The sequence below is a fragment of the Diabrotica virgifera genome, chromosome 5 (assembly GCF_917563875.1).
Source record: "Diabrotica virgifera virgifera chromosome 5, PGI_DIABVI_V3a".
In the NCBI taxonomy this organism is placed as follows: domain Eukaryota; kingdom Metazoa; phylum Arthropoda; class Insecta; order Coleoptera; family Chrysomelidae; genus Diabrotica; species Diabrotica virgifera.
The window spans coordinates 97620026-97630919 of NC_065447.1; positions in this window are offsets into that span (position 1 = coordinate 97620026).

Sequence of the window (10894 nt, forward strand, 5' to 3'; positions counted from 1 at the left end):
AATACATTTTATGATTGTAAGTATATTTTTTTATATAATTGTATTTTCAGAAAATACGTATTTAGTTAAAAAATTTTTCGACAATTAATGTTCAGACATCATTTGTGGCTTGTTTAATGTGTTTGTGTGTGTTTTATTCTTTTATTATTTTAATTTTTGGCACTGTTCTAATAAAAATGTTTGAGAAGTAGTAAGTATAAATTAGTTTAATATTTAAACAAAATATAAATAAAAACTATATTAATTTCGTTTAAATCATATAATAGAAGTATAACTTCTGACGTGCGTACAAAGTACACACACATTATTTTTTTAACTATCAAATAATAATTACATATTGAGTTATTTTATTTTTAAAACTTTAATAATATTTATAAAAAATTTTACTTTCTTGTAATGTATTTTTAAAACAAAGCAATCATTTAAATAATTATTTTGTAAAAATTTGTATTATTTAAGAATATAATAATTACATTTTGGTTTCGTAGTAAGTGTTTTTTAAGAATATTAATGTACAGTTTTAAAATATTGTATTGCAAATAATTATCATTATTAAATGGTTATTATTTGTGAAGTTTTCTTTTTCTTTTTTCACACACTTATGTATGTAACAAAACTAAGGGACTTTCTGAAAGGTCAATCGTAGACGTTAAAGACACAAAAGAAGCGATACTTAAAAGTTACATAAAGAATTCGAGACAACGCTGTTGCTACCGGCATTGACTCCGCCCACTATATATCTTTATATCGTGGGAAATATACAATACAACACGAGCTCCAATCGCTCGACTAATACTCTTTAGAGCTGGCATCAGTGTGTGATCTCGCGTTGATCGGTAAATATCTAAAATTTCGTATATAAGTCCTCCCCTTTATTTTTCCGCTACGGATCTCGTTTCGCTGTAAATTTATCAGAAAAATTTAAGTACAAAAATCTTTTCCCCTCTAAGTGTGCCATGATTAATATGTTAATTATAAAGATACTTATGAACAATATACTCCAATAATTAATTTCCTATTGGTGGATCTCGGGTTGTCCTTGATTTAGTCGGTTCTCGCCTTGATATGAAGACGTATATATATATATATATATATATATATATATATATATATATATATATATATATATATATATATATGAAACTTAAAGCTAAAATCAATATCAACAAAAGAATTAATATTAAAATTAAACTCACCAGGCTTCCGGGTTGAACCGCGTCGTTGGTTTCTAGGCCAAGCTTTCGACGTCCTCTCTGACGTCATCTTCAGGGCTTCCGGGGTCTCAGTCTCCTGAGGCTCCAGACACTACACTCACTACTCACTACTTCACTACTCACTGCAATACTGTTGTTGCTGACGCTGGGGCGGTCATTTATACCGTGGACTGATGTGACTGACGTGGCTGTCGATGACGTGGCGGAGTGGGAATTAGCGCGAAGACTATTTGGAGTGGCGCGAAGATTTTTGACGGCTGGAATTGTATTTGTAGATGGAGCGGACGATGTTTTCTTTAGGAGGGGTCTCCAAGTCGAAGGTAAACGGATGCCGTCATCTCTTTTATTGAGACAACTTGGCCGTTTTTCGATTTCTATGGCTTCTCGGATAATCCTTTGTTTATAGAAGCGGATGGGGGCTATGGTTCTGGAGTTTTCAAAGTCAATTTTGTGACCTGTATGAAGATGGTGTTGGCCTAGGGCTGAAACTGAATCGGAATTGCGAACAGATATGGAATGTTCATAAATCCTATTTTGGATTCTACGATTGGTTTGTCCTATGTAAGATCGGGGGCAGTCTGCACAAGGAATTTCATAAACTCCGTGTTGTTCATTTGGAATGTTGTCTTTGACGGATCGGACAAGAGATGAAAGTTTTTGTTGGGGGGTAAATACTGTTTTTATTCCTCGTGGTTTAAGAATTCTGTCGATTTTGTCAGTAACACCTTTGATATAGGGAAGAAAAGCTTTCGTATGATCAGGATCTAACTCTTTGGGTTGTGATTGAGCGGGAGATTGAAGTTTATGGATGCTCCTATCGATGTGATTTTCGCGGTAACCGTTTTGGATGAGGGCTTGTTTTAAAGAAGAGAGTTCAGTAGCTTTTTCAGCTTTTTCAGCTCTTTCAGCCTACCCTCAACCTTCACATTTGCTGTTTGATTCCAATATAGGTTGCATATAACTCGAATATCTTGGCTGTCTATATTCTTTTCTATTAGAACTTGCCTTAGTGGTTCATGCTGTACTTTGTCAAAGGCCTTTTCGAAATCAATAAAACAGGTGTAAATTTCTTGATTCATATCTAAGCATATTTGTGAGAGAACGTTCATTGCAAACAGAGCTTCCCTTCTACCCAGCCCTTTTCTGAATCCCATCTGAGTGTTACTGATGTCTACGTCTAATTTCCTATAGATCCTATTGTGGAATATTTTTAATAATAGTTTTAGAGCATGACTCATCAAAGCTAACGTACGATATTCGTGCGATAAGATATATATTTGTACGATATATCTCTTATCGTATAAGCGTTAAAATCCTTTAAATTATAGAATTAGACAAGGCGAAACCGGCGGCTTCATTGGAAAAAATATTCCCATGAGATTTTTTTTGCATAATCATATTCGGGAGACATCCCAGAATAAGGTTCAAGAAGTCGCCCACGTGAAAAGTGGTCCAAATTTTTTTTAATCAAATTGCAAAAATCTATATTTTCGGCCCGGACACATTTTTTTTAGGTTTTTTGGACCATTTTGGACAAAAAAGGTCTCTTATAATTTTTTTCTAAAGTTGCTCGTTTTCGAGTTATAAGCAATTTGAAATTGAAAAAAAAAGACGAAAAATGGCGATTTTAAGGCTTAATAACACGGTCAAAAGTTATTATTATGGAAGTCAGAAAGTGATCAAATAAAAGTTTAAAGCCCGCCCTACGAGATCCTGAAGAAATTTTTGTCATTATTTTATCACTGAGCTGTTATTTTTAAGTAGAAATAATGAGCGCCATGCACGTATTAGGCGGCCGGTAATGATGAGTGCGAGAGAGATGCCATTCCGGCAGTCAATGGTGCATCTTACTCGCACTCGCATTTACAGCCGCGTATATATATATATATATATATACAAGAAATACTGGATATTAGTGACTGTCGATATAAACAAACAACTAGTTTATTAGGGTTGCAGTCAGAAGGTTGGCCAGGATGTTAAAGAAACACTCTTTTGACTTTTTGTCTAGCTTTCGGAATGGTTTTATTCCTTTTTCAAGACTCTGTAATATAGATAAAAAGAAATATGTAAATTTTTATAAAATATCACAATTCGTCAGTTCAACTTACTAGTCGTTGAGATTATTTAAAAGCTTTATGACCCTCAACAATACTAACACAAACATAGAATACAGAAAATAATGGACAAAATACATTCTAAACTTTGGTAAGGATGGTAAATTTTTATATTTATTCTATGACATCTTTTGATGGTGTGTTTTAACTCTGATACATAGAGAACAGAAAGAAAAAACAGTCAGATTAAAATGTAATTAGGTGTTTTTAATATTGTATTTATTTTCAAAAAACCAATAGGCCCATACTGGGTAATTTTTATTTTTAAATCTGTCTTAATGGTATGCAACCTGTTATGCACACAGATGTATTGTGTAGTGCATATGTATAAGAAATATTTATTTTATTTTTGATGTTTTTCCAGTAAGTAACAATAAATATTGCTCAGTTTATCTATGTCAGACTTTTTATTTATGCAAGACTTACTGGATTTTATCAAACACATTTCCAAGAAAACACGTTTTGAATGGTTTGTTTCTTTGGCCAAAATACATGAATCTTCGAAATTAAACTCATGTTTCAAAGTTAATGCATGTTCTGTAAGTGCACATGCATTTATTTTATTGGTTTTTATATCACTACGATGTGAGATCACCCTACTGTGGAAATTGCGAGATGTTTCCCCGATGTATACGTTGTTACAATTGGAACACGGTATGGAATAAACAATCCATACCGTGTTCCAATTGTAACAACGTATACATCGGGGAAACATCTCGCAATTTCCACAGTAGGGTGATCTCACATCGTAGTGATATAAAAACCAATAAAATAAATGCATGTGCACTTACAGAACATGCATTAACTTTGAAACATGAGTTTAATTTCGAAGATTCATGTATTTTGGCCAAAGAAACAAACCATTCAAAACGTGTTTTCTTGGAAATGTGTTTGATAAAATCCAGTAAGTCTTGCATAAATAAAAAGTCTGACATAGATAAACTGAGCAATATTTATTGTTACTTACTGGAAAAACATCAAAAATAAAATAAATATTTCTTATACATATGCACTACACAATACATCTGTGTGCATAACAGGTTGCATACCATTAAGACAGATTTAAAAATAAAAATTACCCAGTATGGGCCTATTGGTTTTTTGAAAATAAATACAATATTAAAAACACCTAATTACATTTTAATCTGACTGTTTTTTCTTTCTGTTCTCTATGTATCAGAGTTAAAACACACCATCAAAAGATGTCATAGAATAAATATAAAAATTTACCATCCTTACCAAATTTTAGAATGTATTTTGTCCATTATTTTCTGTATTCTATGTTTGTGTTAGTATTGTTGAGGGTCATAAAGCTTTTAAATAATCTCAACGACTAGTAAGTTGAACTGACGAATTGTGATATTTTATAAAAATTTATTATTAAATATTTTATAAAAATTTACATATTTCTTTTTATCTATATTACAGAGTCTTGAAAAAGGAATAAAACCATTCCGAAAGCTAGACAAAAAGTCAAAAGAGTGTTTCTTTAACATCCTGGCCAACCTTCTGACTGCAACCCTAATAAACTAGTTGTTTGTATATATATATATATATATATATATATATATATATATATATATATATATATATATATATATATATATATATATATATATGGATTCCGACTTTAGGAAGCCAAAAACGCTATATCGCACCGGTCATACGAAGCCCGACACCTCCTTACGAAGCCCGGATTCGGGCTTCGTAATTCTTTAATGTTATTTCCCCAAAAAACGTGCTTTACACCATCTCTCGATATTTTAACCAAGCTCAGAACATGTGAATACGCTTGGGCTTCATATATATTCGGACAAATTTTAGAAATGTAACATAGGTAGCTCTGAAATCATGATTAACAATACGAAGCCCGGGCTGCTTATGCCTGGAATTATTATCAAAACATACACTCGTAGTTCATGGTATCTACCACCAGTTTGCGCTGCGAAAAGAAGTATATACTCTGTAGAAGTTCAGCAGCGTTAGGAAGCCCACATTGAGCTACCGATTATAAGAAGCCCTGAAGTTTGGCAACGTTTTTGCATATTCCTCAAAGTACTATTAGCTTGTAAACATTTTTATTATTACCTGGCAATGCACATTTTTTGTATTTTTGGGTCGTTCATCGTCATTAATCTTGTGTACTAAGACTCCCGAGAACAGATTATGGTAATTCTTAGCATTACCTGTACACAGTAAGATACCGACAGAAAAAAGATTTAAAAATTGAATCGCAAAAGAATTATTTATTTTAATTGATACAATTAATACAAATTAATACTTTGTATTACTAATTTACTATTTTAGTTTGTAATAAGCCACATAATTTGCTACCAAATAGGAAATTAATATGACAAATTAAATTATTGTTTTTTTTTTATTTAAAAAAGGTTAATGCCTCGACAACTAATGGCCATTGGCATGGTAGGTACGGTAATTTTTAACAGTTAGGTACCTAGTGTAATGTGTAGTGTGTGTGTGTGTTGAGTAAGTGTCTTGTTACTTTGCAAAGTTGACGTCATTGTCTTTGCAAAGGGACGCTAAATGTATCCGAATGTCTGCGGTTCCTCCGGTGAGTACCGATCCCACAAGGACAGAAACTATTTTCATTTATTAATTTATAATAAATGAAACATTTCTGACCCTGGTGAGATTCGAACTCACAACCATTCGGATTTTTCGATCCAAAGGTAGGCGCTCTTACCACTCAATCAAGGACGGAGTTAAAGTTATTATTATTAAATATTACTTTATAAAATTAAAAATAGTCATTCTTATGAATTATGCGTATTATTCTGATTTTGATACGATGAACACTTGTTTGATGGGTCTGAGCCACACAATTGAGGGTTAGGCCACTGTTTCATTAGTATTTTTAGTATTTGTCAAGGCAACAATACATTATGTAGTGCCATATTGCCAAATATAGAGCTAGATTGTGTAGACCACTGTTGAACCATATATCCAATTTTTCTGCTTTTATTGATGTATTAATCTAAAAATGCTCAATTTGTGGACTGTGCCACTGTTGCTCTGAGCGCCTCATTTAATACAAATACAAAATATTTAATACAATAATGCATATAGATTTTCCCTTCGGAAAAAATCAAACAATATAGATGTTTTTTAATTTCATTAAGGGAATGGGCACGTAGTTTCTGCTGAAATGCTACTCAAATGGAATTCATTTTTTTTTCGAATTCTGAGAAAACTAATAATTATTTTTGAAAATTTTAAACTCAGAATAAGAGATTACGTTATTAGCGAGGGCCGAAAGTCCCTGAGAACTTCTATAATGTTTATTTTAATAAGTTACAGGGTTAAAAACTAAAAGAAAATTTAGTGTGACTTTTAATTTCAAAATATCTCATTCAAAATAAACTTTTTATTTATTGTAAGAGACTTTCGGCCCTCGGTAATAATTTAGTCTTTCATTTTGCGTTTAAATTTTTCAAAAATATTTATTGTTTTTTTTTTTTCAGGATTTGAAAAAAAATGAACACAATGTCCGTGGTAATATTTTCCAAATCTTTGTCAGTAGTAAATAGAATATTGCCAGCATATTGTCAGTCAGACAGTGACAATTTTAAATATTTGACCTGGCATTGGGAATATTTTCAGTTGTTGATTAAATAATATTGATAATGTGTTTAATAAATACTTGATTTAAGACGTGAATTTAATAAAAAGTTATTTATTGTTTATTATTTATGGAAGATCCAAAGCAGAGAATACACCAGGATATATTCAGTGATCCAAGTATTGTGTTGTTACAGATGTTCAAAATTGTAAGCGTTTCATAGTAACAATATATTATTAAAAAATCACTTTATCACTTTTCCTCTTTTCTCGATTGATTATTAGCTTTTGTTGTACAGTAGATAAATTATTACTGAATACATAGGTAGTGAAAAAATTATCAGTAGTAATTGCACAAGAGCTCTGAAGTTATCGAATTTTTCCCGAGTGACACTTTGACAGTATTAATTTCACGACCCGAAGGGGAGTGAAATTACTTCAAGTGGCACGAGGGAAACAATTCGATAATAATTTCAGAGATCGAGCTGCAATTTGCTGCGATTATTTCATGAATAAAACTGTTTAAAACCAAAATTTTATTGTAATTTATTTATGTAAGTACAAATTAGTACAATTAAACACATAGTTGTTATAAATATTTGACGATTGAAAGTCATCACTTTTATAAGTTTTAAAACAGTAATTGTCATTAATGTCACTGAATGTATTTTTTCACAGCAACGAAGGGCAACTGACGTAATATACTTGACGATGGGATATTATCAAAAATGATCAATTTAATTTGTATTTCTGTAGCTTTCTATTGGTCGGAAATATGAAATAATCATATTAATTAACTGAATTAACAATTAAGGCAATTAATTATACTAGTAAAAGTTATCCAAGAACATTCAAAAGCCATCTTTACATTTAATGATGAAGTTGTCAAGTAAAGTTTACATATCCATACCAGTGACAATTTTACTACACGTAATTTGCGGTGTAAAGACAGAAAGAGTGGGGATAGCATTAAAATATTTGCGAATTATGTACCGATGGCCCTAAGAAATGTTTAATAAACAACATATTAAAAAGTTCTACTCTAGAAGTGGGCACTTAATTTTTTATTAAACAAATGAACTGCGAAATTAGACGTTTCTTTAAATAACCCCGAAAATATAAATTTTAGAAAAAAACTGTCTTGACTTGAAAAATTCAGACTATTGAAAAAAACCTAAATATAAGATTAAAATTTTTATAAAATTAAATCTGTAGCTTCTATAATTTTTTATTCCTTCTCACCCTTCTCACAAACATTGGCGCACTGTAAACTAGCGAAGTGCACGGCTGAGTTATTTCAGTGTATTTCTCTAATTAATGGATCAAATAAAATTTTACAAATTGGACAAGAAAGAAGGAAATTAAGAGAAGGAACAAGAAAGAATAGCTTAATTGGAAAGAAGAACAATTAAGCTATCTTATGGTTATAATAAAAAGAAATAAAATGTATGGGCATAAGTACGGTGTGGGCTGAATTTTGTTTAAACATTATTTAAAAATGTGTAACTAATAAAATTTTTCTTATAAAGCTCTCCAATTTGCACAACTTACCTTTCAAACATCTTACTAAACAATGTTTCATTCAAAAAAATTCCAAAAATTTAATTCAAATGATATGACGCAAAAATGCAATTTTTGAAAACTTTTACGTAAGTTTTAAGGAAAAACGTAGTTTACAGAATTACCAGCACTTTAAAACGGTATTACTCAAGTTTGAAAAGAGTTTTTACAATTTTATAGGTGATTTTTTAAAGCATTTGATGTATTTTTAAAATTTACTCAATAATTTTATTTTAGAAATGAAACTATGAAACTATGAATGAAACTATTCCTTTTTGACAAAAATTAAGAAAGATAACAAAAATGTACCTAATACAAAAACCGAAAATTACCAACTAAAAAATTGTTTATAAAAAGTGATCAAAAATGTTTTCTCTAAAACTTACCTAAAATATATTTAATAATAAGCTTGAACAATAATAAATTTTCAACAAAAAAATATTTTTAGCTCTTAAACATTATGTCTGCGTAACTTCGAACCTATTAATAACTTTTTTATTACCAGATTTACGAAAAAAGTTATTCTTTATAAAATACTCTGCATCGTATATGATCTCAGATGCAACCATCAAATATCAAATTTTATTAATTTTACATACGAGGTTTTACATACGATTTTACATTTTGACATACGAGGTATGTAAAAAAATATGAATTTCACTCTAGAGTAAAGTACCTTTAGATTTCACAATATCGAAAATTGTTATTAAAAAAAGTTGGTTGGAATTACAAAATATGTTTCACTGTTTAATTACATTCTTCTAAATGAGATATTGTGAACTATAAAGGTATGGTATGTTTAACAGTAAATGGTCGAGTTCAATTAGTTACCACTATAAACATCCTGGAATAACCGATAATAGTATAAAAGGTCCGGTTTCAGGTAAAATTTAAATATGTTTTCTGGTACAATTTCTTTGCTTTATTATGGGATTACCGTCTAGTCAGTGTTAATTGTCAAAAGACCAACTCTGTCTACCTCGGTTGCTTATCGCTCCGGGTGGGTCTTAACAATGGGCCAGGTCAGATAAATTTAATAATATTTACGACCGCACTAATTTAACTCAACCATTTACTGTTGAACAAACCATACTGAACTGTTAAGCAAAAGTCATATTTGTTTGATATCTGATGGTTGTTTTTTGGACTTTAGACCAGAATAGAGTATTTTATGAAGAATAACTTTTTTTCGTAAAATTAATAATAAAATAGTTGAAATAATTGAAATAAAATAATGATGATGGGTATCCGTAATTTGAGAAAACATTGAATTTTTTTTTCAATTATAATGATGTAATTATAATAAAACATAGTTTTTAATTCCCAACAACTTTTTATAATACCCATATTTTGATATTCTGGAATATAAAGGTACTTTACTCTTTAACAAAATTCGTATTTTTGACATACCTCGTATAAAATTGATAAAACTTGATATCTGATGATTGGGTTTTAGATTTTAGACTATGCAGAGCAATTTATGAAGAATAAACTTTTTTTCGTAAAATTTGTAATAAAAATGTTTCAAATATGGTTCCTTGCTACGCAGACATAGTGTAGAAGAGCTTCTTTATAAGCATTTTCAAATTGTAATGCCATATTCGGATTCAGCATAATCAAAAACAAAATAGAAACAAAATTCAACGATATTTTTAAAATTATTTTAAATTATATAATTTAACATGATTGTTTGGAATTAAGAACTATTTTCTGATATGCAATTTCATCCTTCTAATGGAAAAAAAAAATTTTGAAAATTTTTCTAATCAACATTATTTTTAGTTTTTTATTTCAATTATGATACATATAGATATTTGTATAACAAGGGAGGAAAGTGCTTCTTTTCCTCCCGAGAATGAAGTTTACTGCCCGACGCGTAGCGGAGGGCAGTAATCATTCAAGGGAGGAAAAGGCACTTTACTCCCATGTTATACATATGGTTTGTCCACCTTCCTCAAATAACAAGTCATTTTTTCATTTTTACTTAATTTATTTGTGTAACTAACCAACAAAATTTATTAGAACTAAAACTAATAAGTACGTACAATATAACTGTCAACTGTCAAATATAAGTCAAAATAAAAATGTAAACATTGTTAAATCAAAATAACAATTTACAGTTTTTTACCATTCTGTGAAATACAGAGTGTTTTATAAATAAACGTTAAAATGTATACAAACTTACGTAATAGAAAATAGATATTGTACAGGGCGTCAATAAGTTATATTTTTATGAATGAAATACCATGATGTCACTTTTACTTTTCTTCCCTAGGGAGGAAAAGTACAACTTTGCTCCCTACAATCAGGTCCGGAAAAGTATACTTTCGGTAGAGGTAGGTGGAAAACTCTTTTATTATTCATTTTACAAAAAACAGTTATTCTTTATAAAATGTTCTACAGGGTCTAAAACCTAAAATACAA